Source organism: Saccopteryx bilineata, chromosome 1 (genome assembly GCF_036850765.1).
Source record: "Saccopteryx bilineata isolate mSacBil1 chromosome 1, mSacBil1_pri_phased_curated, whole genome shotgun sequence".
In the NCBI taxonomy this organism is placed as follows: domain Eukaryota; kingdom Metazoa; phylum Chordata; class Mammalia; order Chiroptera; family Emballonuridae; genus Saccopteryx; species Saccopteryx bilineata.
The window spans coordinates 296,189,847-296,206,427 of NC_089490.1; the positions used below are offsets into that span (position 1 = coordinate 296,189,847).

The 16,581-nt window shown below is 46.2% G+C and overlaps 1 pseudogene; it reads left to right on the forward strand.

Annotated features, from left to right (window-relative positions):
• Positions 1–1,470: 1,470 nt before the first annotated feature.
• On the forward strand, positions 1,471–15,292 carry LOC136319525 (large ribosomal subunit protein eL29-like; annotated as a pseudogene).
• Positions 15,293–16,581: the final 1,289 nt, after the last annotated feature.

Here is a 16,581-nt window from a genome sequence, read left to right on the forward strand (position 1 = left end):
GGTTGCTGGGTGGATCCTGGTCAGTGTGCATATGGGAGTCTGCCTTACTATCTCCCCTCCTCTCACCTAAAATAATAATAATAGTAAGTATTTATCAAGTAGTATGTCTGATTTCAAGTTGCTGACTTCTTCTTTTTAGAGAGGAAGGGAGAGAGAGAATAACATTGATTTGTTGTTTTATTTATTTATGCATTCACTGGTTGATTCTTCAATGTGCCCTGGACCCTCAAACTTGACACATTGGATCTACACTCTACCCAGTTGAGCTACCCAGCCAAGTCAAGTTGAGCCTCCTACTAGGAATCAGTGGGTAGGATTCAGGGGCCTGTGAAATCCCTAAAATTGATTGCAAGATGTTTGACATATATATGCTTTTCTGGGAAGGTCTATTTTTTCCACAAATTACTCCAAAGTTATTCTTTGCTCTGCCTTTCTAAAGCAATTAGCCCTCCTCCGTCTGATTTTTACCAACTAACTGATGGCCCTTCTACATTTTATCTCATCATTTGGGCTTACACATTCTCACTCATTAGCTATCATCATAGAGGATTCTCAAAAGCGAGAAAAGGGGCCCTGGCCGGTTGGCTCAGCGGTAGAGCGTCGGCCTAGCGTGCGGAGGACCCGGGTTCGATTCCCGGCCAGGGCACACAGGAGAAGCGCCCATTTGCTTCTCCACCCCTCCGCCGCGCTTTCCTCTCTGTCTCTCTCTTCCCCTCCCGCAGCCAAGGCTCCATTGGAGCAGAGATGGCCCGGGCGCTGGGGATGGCTCTGTGGCCTCTGCCTCAGGCGCTAGAGTGGCTCTGGTCGCAATATGGTGACGCCCAGGATGGGCAGAGCATCGCCCCCTGGTGGGCAGAGCGTCGCCCCTGGTGGGCATGCCGGGTGGATCCCGGTCGGGCGCATGCGGGAGTCTGTCTGACTGTCTCTCCCCGTTTCCAGCTTCAGAAAAATGAAAAAAAAAAATGAAAAAAAAAAAAAAAAAAAAAAAGGCGAGAAAAGGTAAAAAAAAAAAAAGTGAGAAAAGGTAAACAAGTATGATCAACTGTTTTCTATCCTGAGAACCATGGCTGGATACAAATATATTAGAAGGGAAACAAGGTAAAAGATGAGGGAGCTATAAAAAGTTCTTTTCAGAACAGAGATGGGAATTAAAAGCAAAGATACCTTTCCTGACAGTCTTCTCGGCTGGCCTTCTGGTGCGTCAGGTGAGAGAATTGGGGTATAAAAAGTAAGACACTCCTTTCCTGGAATTTAACAATTTGTCTCTCAACAAGATTGGTCTCATGGCCCTGGGTTGGGACCCATTCTCTTATTGGTCTACCACCATATTTATTCAAGGGTAGGAGAATATTTTTGAGCCTGCCAAGATGATTACAGGTAACCCATGAGTAAAATAGTTGGTGCTCCATCCTAGGCATGGTGTATTGATATAAAATGATTGCTGCCTGTTTGGGTGAGTATGGCATAGACATGGGGTAAGAAAGGGGTTTCGAACTCCAAGCCCGCTGGGAGCTGGCCTAGTGGGAGGTGGGTAAGTAGTAGTGAACCATACAAGTTATGCTTTATATCCAATGAGGGCAGCCTTTCCTCTACTCCACTTTTTTTTTTAGATGAAAAATTACAATTTGTAGAAGTTGGCAACTAATTCAAAACATTTTAAAACACTGTGTGGGATGACCATATGTTCGGAGGGTGTACTTGGCCCATGGGCTGCTGGTGCGGGATCTCTGAAGTAAAGCAGCCGTCCCCAAGGCTGGCTGCAGACCAGAGTCATCTGCGAAGCTTGAAAACCACAGATGCCCAGTCTCCTCCCAAACTTGCTGAATCTCATCTCTGGGGGTGATGCTGATGCGCAGCCAAGTTTAAGAACCACGAGAGCAAGGAATTGGCTGAAGGGGTAGCATTTACCATCCTTAAAACTACAAAATTCGAAGATGATCACAATAAAAGAAATCAGAAGAGAAATACACAAACTGGCCCCATGGGAGAGCAAACATGGTGAAGGCTTATAGGAATGCCTTTAAATATGTTCTCCCATGGTTCAGATTTTGTTTTTATGGTCTTTTTACAGGGCTGTGGCTTCCAATGTTGTAGCCTAGCCGCATGTGGCTACTTAAATTTAAATTAATTAAAATTAAATAAAAATTTTAAATTCAGTTCCTTAGCTGCACTAGCAACATTTTAAAATGCTAAGTGCCCATACGTGGTTTGTGGTTTCTGTATTAGACAGTGCAGATATAGAACATTTCTATCATTGCAGAGAGTTCTACTGCACAGCCCAATATATACAAAAATGTGAGCCCTGGCTGGGAAGCTTAGTTGGTTAGAGCATCCTTCTTATACTCCAAGGTTGTGAGTTCAGTTCCTAGTAGGGCACATACAAAAATCAACCAATGAATGCATAAGTAAGTGGAACAACAAATTAATAAATCTCTCTCTCTCTCTCCTTTTGTCTCTCTAAAAAAAAATCAGCAGGTAAAAAAAATTTTTGTTAAGACAACTTAGTAGTCCTTTTAAACTGGTCATGTGGTAATTATTCATATAGAATAAAACATTTCTGAATTGGCCACATAGGTTTATATCTTGACAAAGAGTGCTATTCACCCTAATGTAAATTAATTAGTAGATAGAAGTTTTTTAAAGTACAAAACTATTCATTCAATCATTGGATATTATTTATCCACTCTTGTCTATATGCCAAGCTCTCTTTTGTTTTTAAATTATTCATGAAATTGAGTAGGGTTAAAAGGAGAGGGAGGGTGTTGGGGGAGGGGAGGGGCACAAAGAAAACCAGTTAGAAGGTGACAGAAGACAATTGGACTTTGGGTGATGGAATGCATCATAATCAAATGTCAAAATAACCTGGAGATGTTTTCTCTGAACATATGTATCCTGATTTATCAATGTCATCCCATTAAAATTAATTAAAAAAATAAAAATAAATTAAAAATTTAAAAAAATAAGCTTTTAAGAGTTATCCTCCCAGATATCTGTATTACCTTTAGTTTGCAGTCTACTTTTCCCTCTTAATTATGTGGAGGTCGCCATAATACAATCATTATTATTAGGTTGAAACATGTTCTTTGGTGTAATGTGTCTTAATGGTTAAAAAGGAGAAATGTAGCACTGACCAACAGCAGAGAAATTTTCTGTTCTCTCTTTGGTGAAAAGTATATATGCCTGGTGACAAGTTTTGATCTGGCCGTGATTGGGTGTAGACAGGACACCTGGTCACCAACCGTGTGACATTATCTAACCAGAACAGCAGTCTGCACAGTCATTCAGCCTCAGCCAACACGTGCTTCTGACTCCTAGTCAAATGACACAGAGTGGGGTAAATCTCCAGAGAGACAGACAGAAAGAACACTAACGTTATGGGCTTTAGGCCTTGAAGTCGAGTGCAAATTTTAAAATTTGTACAAAAATCTGAACTCTTGGGAATCAGAACATTCTGAATTTAAATTAAAACTGACATTTAGGTACAAAAATCATAAAATAATTCAGGATAAAGCATTGTTGGATAATGTTAAGGATTGTTTAATGTAAGGCAGCGTTATGGAGATCCTGATAACGGTAATACCAAGCTGAGTGATCAGTAATTGCTGGGACAAGATGAGAGTGAAAGGGACCCTGCAGAAGGGGTGGCTTGGCACCCAGAAATCCCTTCTCTAGTCATGAGAAGGGTAATGAGATCCTCAGGGGCACATGGATCGGATTTGAAAATAATCCAACAAGTTAATTTACTGTATTTCCCCATGTATAAGATGCACTTTTTTTCAAAAAATTTGAGGTCTAAAAATTGGGTGCGTCTTATACAGTGGTTGTAGATGTTTTTACTTGCATTTCATGCTTTTTTGCTCTTATTTTGCGCTCATTGTTGAAGACAGTGATCCGTCATCAGATATAGATGAGGACAAGCTAATGGATGGGAGTTTTGACAGTGATGAGATGTATGAATTTTATGGTGAATAAAACTTGAGTTCAATAACTTTATGTAATACATTTTTTTTCCAAATTTCAGGCCCCCAAAATTAAGATGCATCTTATACATGGGGAAATACAGTATTTTCGTTAATAGTATAAATCTGATTCGGTATTTTATACTCTTCATGTGGCTCTTAGGATAATAAGAAAGGCTGGGGCTGCTTCTGGAATGCCTTAAACACTTTAGCCCTTATCTTTGTAGTGCTCACATGAAGAGTTTTAAGGAGCCATTACTGAGGGGCTTCATTCTGGGAGTTTTGCTGTCAGTCTCCTTTCAGGATTAGAAACCCTGGTTATCTAATCTTATCTCATAGCATGAGCTGCCTCCTTTATGAAACTGTCAGCCAAGCCTATCGGTCCACCATTGATGAATGACTTTTTTAATTTATTTATTGTGTTGACATGGTTTCAAGTGTCCCACTCAATATAACACTTTCTAACCCCCACATCAGTGAATGACGTTTTATAAAGCGAGTATCACGCTGACTTGAGTCTCTGGCTTTCTTATACATACACATGCACATGTAATGGATGTACACACACACACACGCACGCATGCATACAACTATATTTATAATTCATATAATATGCCCAGCCCTGTGCTAGGTGATGAGGGTAAAGAAATCAATAAAACACAGAGCTTACCCTTGAGGAACTCATATTCTAGAAGCTGAACAAATAAAATGACATAGTAAATGCAATAACAAAGATACAAAGTTGAGGGGATGACATAAACATACATAAGAGAAGATTGTTTGCGGAATATGTACCAGTCCTTTTGTATTGGATGTTGACCTTACAACAAAGATAAAGATCACAGGGGTAAAGAGCATGCTGGTGTGTTTTCAGGTGCAAGCCTGCAATATTGTTGTTTTAATCTTGATCACCATCCTGTGTTGAAATAGCCTCTAAACTTCCTACCTCCAGACTGACATCAGCTTCAGGAAGAACCTGAACTGCAGCCAAAAAAGAACAAAGTAGTGAAGGGGAAATAGATTCTTAAGACTCAGACATGCCTGGGATATGAAACACTAAAGAGGTGAGTCTATTATCCGGCCAGGCAAAAGAGGGTGCTGTGGGGCCATGCGGAGTGTCACATGGCAAAGGGGAGCCTTGGCTCAAGGTTGGGAATAGAGTGGTAGACTTTCTTTCAGAATAGCAAGTGTGGAGCTGATTGGTTAATTGTGAGGAGCCGTGATCTGGAACAGCACAAAATGCAACTAGATCCATTAATGGAAGTTTACACAAAAGTCATTACTTAGAGAAGTAGAAGTGAAACCTTGAAGTTTGACTAAACTGCTTAGTGACTTGAATTGTTAGGTAGAGCTGGCCCTGAATGAGCAGTCACCTTTGTATGGACATTATGAAAAGCAGGGCCATTGCTGTTATTGCAAAATATCATTGTGAGTGGGGTAATAAGCCTAAATAAATCTTTACTATCTGGGAAGATCCTAAGCCCTCGGATTGCTTTTGCTCTGGATGGAAGGTAAGAACTCTTGCTGGAGCTGTTTGTTCCCTGAATGATCTTGTCCCTCCCCCAGTTCATCTGAGTTTACCATGAAGTCTGAGATCAAGAGTTCTCAAAGGCGAATCTGTCCTCCATCTGTAGCACTATGGTTTGAATAGCCCAAACTACTCAGGGCATGTGAACCCATTTTATCTACTTAAATGCCGAAAAGTCAGCCAGCATGCCCTGACACCACATTCAAGCCAGTCTCTTCTGCTTGGTGGGTACACTAAGTGTACCAATTGTTGAATACTTTGACTATTAACCCTGCTACATTAACAGAAGAAGGATAAGTGCATGATGTGTGAGAATAAAATAAGGCCACTGATTTTAATAGACACACTCAAATCTGTACCTTCAAAGTGACAAACTTAAAAATAGCCTTCTTGGATGACTCCTCTTCAGAACATTTTAAAAACAACATTAAAATTTTTCCCTTCAGATATTTCTGGAAGAACAGTATTCATTTGGATGTATAAATTATGGCCTGATTGGTGAGAAATTATTCATGGCATCTAAAAGTCATGCTTGTGTGTTAGACCTCGTATTAGATCGTGGTCAGATCATGTTATTAAACAATGCAAATACCTTTATTTTGAACTGTGACACCCCCCCCAACCAACCCCATAGGGATAGAAAGTAGATCATACAATGTGACAACTTTAAGTTGCACCTAAATATAAACAAAACAAAATAAAAACACCAGAATAGCTGAAAGCATGTAATTTTATATCTTTGTGCCAGGGGCAGACATAGTTGTGGTTAATGAAAAAAATGTAAGAAGCTGCACTAATTCACTCCATAAGGCCAGCTCTGCGCTATGACAGACAGAGATGTGCCTTGAGCATCCACACTCATTATCTGGGAAAGTAAGCATGAGCCCCGTTTAGGTGAAGAGAGAGGAAAGAAGAGGGATATTCAAACCCCTGGTAATGAGTCTCCCTAACCTTCTGCCCTTGGTATTTATCTTTGTGGGAAATGTTATGAAGAGTGCTTGTGCAGAGACCAGACGTGTATTAAATGACAGTATCTAGTCAAGTGATGAGTCCAGATCTGTGTAAAACTGTAGAGTCCTACAATGCCAACAGTTGTTGAAAACACTTTTCCACACCCTGTCCCAGTACGGGACCCAGGATATTTTTACCCTCCTTTTATAGATGAGGAACCTATAATCCAGGCCGATTGGTGGATTTGCTCATGTGGAGCTGAGGGTACAGCTGGGTCTCTCAGTTCTCAGTTGTTCTACATTGTTCGACAGTAGTGAGCTAAGACATTACTGTCTTAGCTTACTACTAAACTAAGAGGATGGAGAGGCCCGACTCAGGGCCCATTGGGTAACCTGGCCGGTTCTGTACTTGGTCTGTGGCCACCATGGCAGCCAGTTGGGCCAGCCCTTGGCAAGAAAGAGTCCCACTTGAGTATATGAGCCTGTTACCTATCCTGTTGCAGACACAGGACTTAGGGCCCTGTTGGGGTATGCCCTCGTTACTAGTGCAGTGCCTGGCACATATGAGGAGCCCTGCAGATGTCTGAATGAAGACCTGAAGTGTTTCCAGGGTATAATAGAGAGAGCTGGCCCAGCTACTCAGCTCACCCTCTGGTGTAGGCAACAATTAGAGTGTTCAGCTGGTGACACTCCACTGGTAGATCTACTTCTTTCCATTCAAAGGGGCAGGAAGAAGAGCTGTTTTCCTATTCAGACAGAGGAGAGTAATTAGGTCTCGTCTAACCACTGCCCAAGTCCTGCCAGCCTCATGGGAAATGAAGGACATCCCTTGAGTACGTTTTCATTCATTCAGAAATTTGGCTCTGTTTAGACAGTCCCGAGGGTCTCATTGTAAATACAAGATGAGAGCATGAGGCCTTGCCAGGAAGTCGCTGGATTTTATGGGAACGCCACACGAGGGGCTGTGGAGGGTCCACAGCTTCTGCTTCTGCCCACGGGCCGAGCTCAGCAGGCAGTGTCTTCTTCAGGGAGAGACCCCGCAGCAACAGGGAGAACTGTCCGTCGTCCCTCACATCAGACTTCTCCTTCCACCTCGCCGCTGTGCAGAGCGTCTCGTCCTGGACCTCCATCCGCCAGGCCAATGTGACGAAGCACGCCCGCCCCATTCACCCGGCGCGCCCCGAGCCGCAGGAGCGCACCCGGCCGGTTCCGAGGGCTTTGTCTGTCTTTCTCCAGCTTCACGGCAGCACGCGTCCCACCTTTTATGTAGCGTAGATAACTCTTACTAAAAATTATTTTAGTTGTTGAACCATGACAGTTTTATCCTTAAATTACGACAGTCTTAGCAATTACTACTGGCATACAATTACTGATTTTTTGTCTTCCTTCATAGGTTATTCTTTTCCTCTTTTTTTTTTAAATAAGAAAATACCTCGCAGTGGAACGCCTGTCTAGATATGATGGCCATGAGACACAGCGGGACAGGCTGTTAGAAAATGGACACGTGGAGGGGGAAACTGGGCTCTTTTGCTTGCTTGTTTAATTTCCCACTGTGCTTGTCTTAATTTCTGGTTCAGTAGGTTTCCTTTAGGGAGCCTTGATTTTTAATTAATAAAAGTGCATGAGCTCAGCCATAGCTCTTGGTGCATACATGACCCACCGTGGGAATACCTCCTGAGCGGCAATGTCAGTTGCATGGTGCACAGCACATTGCTACCGAAACAAACAGGACGCCCAGAGCATCCTCAAGGCCAGGGCCCTGCCTTCTGATGTGGCTTCAGTGCATTCCCCTGGGTCACACAGCCACTGGGACCTGAGCTCCAGGAGCTGTTTCAGAGCCTAGGCGTCGTCCTACATTTCTCTCTTCCTCTAGGTAGCTCTCCCAAAGCTCAGGAGCCAGGGGAGCCAAAAGTTACTTCTTCAGAGAACCAAGAACAGACCTAGTCTTGGTGGGATTGTGCTGAGAGAGGCCCACAGCCGACCGTGCTCCGCCGTGCGTAGGCATGGGCTCCACAGGGGCTGTGCTTGGCTTTGTGCACCTCACAGGAAAAATACAGAAGGCCACTAATCCCCATGAGATGTCCCCCTGTTCCAGCAGTGAGAACTGAGAGTGTCAGGGCCGAGCACCTTGGTGGAGACGGTTGATACCTCTGACAATCGGATGCCGTGACAACTGGCTCCGTGGCTGCGGCTCTTTATAACTAGCACCTTGTTTTGAGTTTGGAAGGCCTGTGAGGCTTTTTGTTTTAGAGTACCTTTGGGAACTTGCCCACACCTAGCAGAATTCCTCAGAGGCTCTGGAGAAAAAGAAACCCTTTTTTTTGTCCAGGGTTTGTGGCTTTGGTAAACTGAGCCACATGACCTAGCCCATATCTTATCTTACTCCACCTTTCTGTCCTGTTCCCTCAGGCTGTCCACCCACAGCATTTTCTTCCCCACCTCTGCTCAATGGCTACTCTCCCCTCCCCTCCCTGCTCAGAAGCTGCCCTCCTCTTCCCTCCCTGCTCAGAAGCTGCCCTCACCTCCCCTCTCTGCCCAGAGGTTGCCCTCCCCTCCCTTCCCTGCTCAGAGACTGCCCTCCCCTCCCCTCCCTGCTCAGAGGCTGCCCTCCTCTTCCCTCCCTGCTCAGAGACTGCCCTCCCCTCCCCTCCCTGCTCAGAGACTGCCCTCCCCTCCCCTCCCTGCTCAGAGGCTGCCCACCCCTCCCCTCTCTGCTCAGAGGCTGCCCTCCCCTCCCCTCTCTGCTCAGAGGCTGCCCACCCCTCCCCTCTCTGCTCAGAGGCTGCCCACCCCTCCCCTCTCTGCTCAGAGGCTGCCCTCCCCTCCCCTCCCTGTTCAGAGGCTGCCCACCCCTCCCCTCCCTGCTCAGAGGCTGCCCTCCCCTCCCCTCTCTGCTCAGAGGCTGCCCTCCCCTCCCCTCTCTGCTCAGAGGCTGCCCTCCCCTCCCCTCCCTGCTCAGAGGCTGCCCACCCCTCCCCTCTCTGCTCAGAGGCTGCCCACCCCTCCCCTCTCTGCTCAGAGGTTGCCCTCCTCTCCCCTCCCTGCTCAGAGGCTGCCCACCCCTCCCCTCCCTGCTCAGAGGCTGCCCACCCCTCCCCTCTCTGCTCAGAGGCTGCCCTCCCCTCCCCTCTCTGCTCAGAGGCTGCCCACCCCTCCCCTCTCTGCTCAGAGGCTGCCCTCCCCTCCCCTCCCTGCTCAGAGGCTGCCCACCCCTCCCCTCTCTGCTCAGAGGCTGCCCTCCCCTCCCCTCCCTGTTCAGAGGCTGCCCACCCCTCCCCTCCCTGCTCAGAGACTGCCCTCCCCTCCCCTCCCTGCACAGAGGCTGCCCACTCCTCCCCTCCCTGCTCAGAGGCTGCCCTCCCCTTCCCCTCCCCTCTCTGCTAAGAGACTGCTCTCCCCTCCCCTCTCTGCTCAGAGGCTGCCCTCACCTGCCCTCTCTGCTCAGTGTCACCCTAGCCTCTTCGGGTTTTTTACTTCAGTTCCCCTGCCATCCATGCTGTCATTCTGATGCCCAGAGATTCCTTACCCTGCAAAGACCCCAAATGCCTACTCTCTTTGGCCCTGCTTGCTCTCTTCTCATCCCGTTAGAGTTGATCCCCATGAAGGCAGCACAGTTACCCTTAGCTCTACTCTGCTGCCTCTCCAGGCCACTGTTACATACAAGCAAGAGCTGATTTGCTATGCTCACCTGACACGGCCCCCAAGTGGATAGTAAAGCATCATGGCCAAAGATATGCCATGAAAGGTGCCTAAGATGGAGTGTAACCTTTAGCCCAGGGATGAAAGCCAGGATACCCCACCTTCTACCAAGCGGGGCTTTCTGCGATGGTTTGAGCCAGTAGAAAGATAGAGCCTCAGATTGGTTTTCCTTCCCAGCCCCTACCGGACTGTGACCGTCCACTGGGTGGAGGTGGGATGGATGTGCACAGTGACAGCAGGCTGGATCTTAGTCCCTTTGGCAGAAGAGGAAAGTATTCATGCATAGAGGAGTGGGACTTCTCCCTGGGAATCAGATACCCAAATGATTAAGGACCCAGGGTCAGTGAGGCTGGGAAGTCAATGTAGAGAGGAAATGCTGGGAGGGGCTGAGGATTGGTTGACCAGATGGCCACTGTGCCAGGCAGAGGAGGAAGGACAGCCACCTGGGGGAGAGGGTGTGCTGTTCATTGGGTCCTTGTAGGGCCAGTAGCCCTACATTAGCGGTTGTCATCACAGCAGCCTGGTCCATGCAGGTTCGTGTCTGATTCGGACAGATGGTAATGAAACAACAGAGCCAAGAACTGGTGGGCCATTAGCTTTAATCCTAGCTTGCACCCGGTGGGCAAGAAATACACACAGTGGGAAAACACTTCCCTTTCCATTCAGGGCTCCCAAAGCCACTGACTTTCTCCGTTTTTTTCCTAGAATCAAAGGCCCACTAGTCTTAGTCCCCTCTGCATGCCGCCATTTTGGCTGCCTGCCTTCTCTACAACCATGTGTCCTCCTCCCCAAAATGGCCTCCCAGCTCCTCCTTTTAAAACCTTTCGTCGGGACAACCCCCAGCATACATTAGCATAACCAAGCCCCTTCCCAAGCCTGAAGGTAACCAGCTGTCCCACGTGGGCAGTGCCATTTTTAATTAAAAGTAAGCAAAACCAAATAACACAAATTCTACACACTTATTTGCCCAACAGTCCTGCAGGAAGCAGCCTCGGAGGTGGAGACTTGGGTATGGGGAGTTGATGAGGGCGTGCTGCTGGGATCAGCTCCCCCGAAGGCAGCTGAGCTGGGCAGCCGGAGGCAGTGGTCTGTGGGGCAGTCTCCTCAGAGGCTCAGACGTCTATATAACTCTTCAGAGTTGTCCTGAGTTGGGACAAGAGGCCTGGATCTTTATTCTGACTCAAGAAGGGGGTGGGCCGTTGGGGGAGGCAGCTCCTTTTAGCTAAAGCAATTCCCAAACAGGGCCAATGACTGTGCACTTTCCCTGAGGGGCAGGTCACAGCAAGAGAAGCATGTAGTGTCCACTAACCTGTGCAATCCCACCCACCGCCAGGACACTCAGAAGAAGGAAACCTCTGGAAGGTCTGTATAGACTTCCCAAAGAGCTACAGAATGGTGGGGGTTATACAAAGAATGGGTTTATTGTCACCCTCCATGTCACCTCGTCCCCACCCATTCCTTCCCTTTGGTCATTCTGGCAGCAGCACTATGTGTGGGATAGACACGGCCCTACCAGAGGGTGAGCCCACCTGCGGCTAATCAAAAGGGACCCAACTCCTCTTGCAAATTTCAGGGAAAAGAACAGATCAGACCACAAAGAAGTTTTTGACTTTACACTATACTGATACAGGAAGCCACTCCCTGCTAACCAGGTTCCCGACATTGGCTTGGCCCCAGAATGGAATTTTTCCAACTGTCAGCACAATAGTTGACTAGGAGATGAGCCACTTTTCAATTGTTTTGAGGGTCTTTTCAGGATAAAGATTCATCTGAATGAACCCACGTACCAGCCTGTGTGGACAGAGAAAATAGTCGTGCCCTGTTTCATTCCTGTGACTGAGAGCTTCTCTCCATAGCAAACCTCTCAACCTCGGGGCCAGGGGTAGATTGATAATTTATATTGCACTTTAATAATCACCCATTGATACCATAAGTTTCCACTGTGAGTGTGAGTGTGTGTGTGTGAGTGTGTGTGTGTATCACTCTAGAGCAGTAATAATGCTTGCTCTTGGATAGTAGGGGCTCACTGGAGAATGTTCTCTCCCCTGACTTCTCCAAGGTTCTTCCACCGGTTCTGCACCAATCCCCTCACCCCGCGCTCCAACCATTAGTCTTATGTTCATATTAGTCTTATCTTCATATCGTTTGCTACTAGGTTTAGAGTATAGGAAAATCCTTTCTGGTGATATGTATCTCCTTTCTTCAGTCTCCTAACCTCTTTGAGTCTCATTTCTAAATAGCACCGGTCATTACACTATAAATATATTGAATTATTTCATTGGCTATAGATTTTGTTTTGTTTTGTTTTGTTTTAGTCTTTTAGGGTTTTTTTTTTGTGTGTGTATTTTTCTGAAGTTGGAAACGGGGAGGCAGTCAGACAGACTTCCGCATGCACCTAACCAGGATCCACCCAGCATGCCCACCAGGGGGCGATGCTCTGCCCATCTGAGGCGTTGCTCTGTTGCAACCAGAGGCATTCTAGCGCCTGAGGCAGAGGCCATAGAGCCATCCTCAGGACCCGGGCCAACTTTGCTCCAGTGGAGCCTTGGCTGTGGGAGGGGAAGAGAGAGACAGAGAGGAAGGAGAGGGGGAGGGGTGGAGAAGCAGATGGGCGCTTCTCCTGTGTGCCCTGGCTGGGAATCAAACCCAGGACTCCTGCACTCCAGGCCGACGCTCTACCACTGAACCATCCGGCCAGGGCTCATTGGCTATAGGTTTTGTTTCTGAATTAGGATTCAGTGAGTTTATTGTAAAATGAATGTCACATACAGGTTTGGTAGGTCTTAGAGACAAAGGGTAGATAGTTCACAAATGCCACATAAGCATGGTCGATGAATTTCATGTGCTCATTTATACCCATTCTTTTCCTTGTCTTCCATTGATTTATAGAGTTGACCATCCTCAACAAATTCCTACAGTATAATTTAAAAAAAAATAAAACCAAAACATTCTAGGGTGATTTTTTCTCACAAAGGATATGAAACTTGTTTTGGATTACTTTGATCAAGTAATGGGAACAAAGAGGGGCCCCTTCTGGGACGTGAGCTTAGTTCAGGGTGCAAAGTGCATGTGTCCACTGAATGAGACGGGAGCGTGGAGCATGGTGCATGTGGAAGCATCAGCGTGTGAGTCCTAGATCTCCTACGGACTGACAGGACCTGTACGTGATTCAAGGGTAATTGAGGCTGGAGTAAATCAAAGCCAAGCCATTTAAGATGATTAAAATTTCAAGTGAGGCTTTTATTTAAATTTTTAAAAATGAAGCTACAAAGTATAAAAATAAAACTGTATCTTTTCCAACAGAACATAAATTATAATTGCAACTATGTGTTCATTCTTAGAATGAACACAAGTAAATCTCATGTGGAGATTTTGGCATAATTTGTAAACTAAAATGATTTGTGGCATGATACAACAGCCTTCACTCAATGGATGATTTTATAGCAGAAATTTTTTTGGCAAACATATCTGAAAACTTCATTCATTTATCCCAAAGATCTCCCAAAGTTCCTTGACATTTGAAGTATTGTTTTTTGAAGTGTTACCATCTTGTTGATTTTTCTTTCCCAAATGCTATTTTACCTAGTTTCTCAGTGGCTATTTGTGTTTTTTTAGCAATCCTTCAACATTTTCATTAACTTCATAAACTCCTGCATCTTTTGAAATAATTGCAAAGATACTTTGTAAGTAAGTAATTTGCATCTTTATTTTCATTGTACTGTGTTCTTTTATTTTTTAAATTGGAAATAGTTTCAGATTTAACAGAAAAATTGCAAAACTAGTATAGAGTTCCTGTATACCCTTTGCCCAGATCCCCCCAATGATAACTTACGTAACTAGAGTAAATGAGCAAAATGAGGAAATCAACATTGGCACATGATTTTTTAACTATACTATAGACGTATTCAAATTACACCAGTTTTGCAGAGCTGTGGGCTTCAGTGCAAATATGGCCAAGTTGGAGAACCAAGCCGCGCAACCGGTCCTGAAAATGGCACAGAAAAGGCCTCAGGAAACCCCAATCACAAAGATATGAATCTCTTCTAAGCGGTGGACTTCAAGTTCCTGAGGAACGTACACTTTGCCGGGAAGCACAACAAGAAGGGCCTGAAGAAGATGCAGGCCAACAATACCAACGCCATGAGTGCACATGTTGAGGCTATCAAGGCCCTCGTAAAGCCCAAGAAGGTCAAGCCCAAGATCCCAGAGGGTGGCCCTGGCCAGATGGCTCAGCAGTAGAGCATTAGCTGGGCATGTGGAAGTCCCGGGTTCAATTCCTGGTCAGGGCACACAGGAGAAGAAGCAACCATCTGCTTCTCTACCCTTCTCCCTTTTCTCTCTCTCTCTCTCTCTCCCTCTCTCCATCCAGCAGCCATGGCTCATTCAAGCAAGTTGGTCCCGGGCACTGAGGATGGCACCAAATCCTCGCCTCAGGCACTAGAATGGCTCGGTTGTTGAGCAACGAAGCAACAGCCCCAGATGAGCAGAGCAATGCCCCATAGGGAGCATGCAGGGTGGATCCCAGTCAGGATGTATGTGGGAGTCTGTCTCTCTGCCTCCCAAACTCTCACTTAATAATAATAAAGTAAATAAATAGATTGATAAATAAATAAATAAATAAATAAAAGATCCCAAAAGGTGACAACTACAAGCTCAATCAACTTGCCTATATTGCTCACCTCAACCTTGGGAAACATGTTTGTGCCTACATCACCAAGGGTCTCATGCTCTGCTGGCCAAAGTCCAACGCCAAGACTCAAACCAAGCCCCAGGCTCTGGCTCTGGCTCCGGCTCCGGCTCAGGCTCAGGCTCTGACTCTGGCTCAGGCTCAGGCTCAGGCTCTGACTCTGGCTCAGGCTCCGGCTCAGGCTCTGACTCTGGCTCAGGCTCAGGCTCCGGCTCCGGCTCAGGCTCTGGCTGAGGCTCAGGCTCAGGCTCAGGCTCAGGCTCTAGCTCAGGCTCAGGCTCAGGCTCTGACTCTGGCTCAGGCTCCGGCTCCGGCTCAGGCTCTGGCTGAGGCTCAGGCTCAGGCTCCGGCTCAGGCTCAGGCTCCGGCTCCGGCTCCGGCTCTGGCTCCGGCTCCGGCTCAGGCTCAGGCTCTAGCTCAGGCTCTGGCTCAGGCTCTGGCTCTGGCTCTGGCTCTGGCTCAGGCTTAGGCTCTGGCTGAGGTTGAGGCTCAGGCTGAGGCTCAGGCTCAGGCTCTGGCTCAGGCTGAAGCTGAGACTCAGGCTGAGGCTCAGGCTCTGGCTCTGGCTCAGGCTCCCAGAGGTACCCAGACCCCAAAGAAGGCTCCACAGTAGAGTCCTCAGTCTGCCCCTGTGAGGATGGAAAGATTGCTGTGACCCCTGGGTGTCCTCCTGTACTATTTGTACAAATATGCCTGAGGCAGGGGGCAGAAAAGAATTTGCACCAGTTTTTCTATTGATGTCCTTTTTCTGCCTCACGATCCAACCCAGGACCCCCACTGCACTTAGCTGTTACAGCTCCTCAGCCTCTCCCAACCCGTGAGGATTCCTCTGGCCTCCCTAGTCTTTTATGAAAGAGTGCTGGCCAGTTATTCGTATACCGTCTCTTAGTTTGGGGTGTTTCTGATGTTTTCTCCTGGTTGCATTGAGGTTCTAGATCTCAGAAGTGATGTGCCCTTCTCTGAACATCCTATCTATGATGTTGATATGCCTTAGTACTGGTGGTGTAATTCTGCTCACTTTGTGGGAGGCTTTTTTGTTTGTTTATTTTATTTTAATTTCTGCTCACTTTGTTAAGATGGTGTCTGCTGGGTTTCTCCACTGTGAAGTTATTTTTTTCTCCCTTTGCTATTAATTAATATCTTGACAGATGTTTTTGGAGTATGAAAATATCCTATTTTTCCTCAAATTCTGATTCTCTCATTTTAGCATTCATAGAAGAATCCTGCATGCAACAACTATTACTGTGGTGTTTGACAAATGGTGGTTTTCTGCTTCCTTTATTCCTTCTACATTTATTAACTAGAATTTGGATTTTGAAGACTTAGTACAAAAAATGTAATATATTTTACTCATAACTTTTCTATTGATTACATTTGGAAATGTCAATTTTAAGATATATTGGGTTAAACAAAATATATTATTAAAATTAGCTTTCCCTGTTTCTTTTACTTTTTATAATGAGCTACTAGAAAACTCAAATGACATATGGGACCACATGGGTGGCTCATATTGCATTTCTACAGGACACCATGGCACCCTGGACTCAGATGGTGAACGCTTGTGCCTGTCCCATAGGATGATTATCAAGTCATATAGTAAGTACTCAAAAAAAAAAAAAAAAGGCCAGTATTACTGAGTTATCAAAGGACAGTCACAGTGATGAACTCTTGCTTGCTCAGGGGAACCGAAGTGCTTCCCTCAAGAACATCAATCCATCAGGGCTTCCCTACAAGGAGGACGGCTTGCTGGAGGCTGGG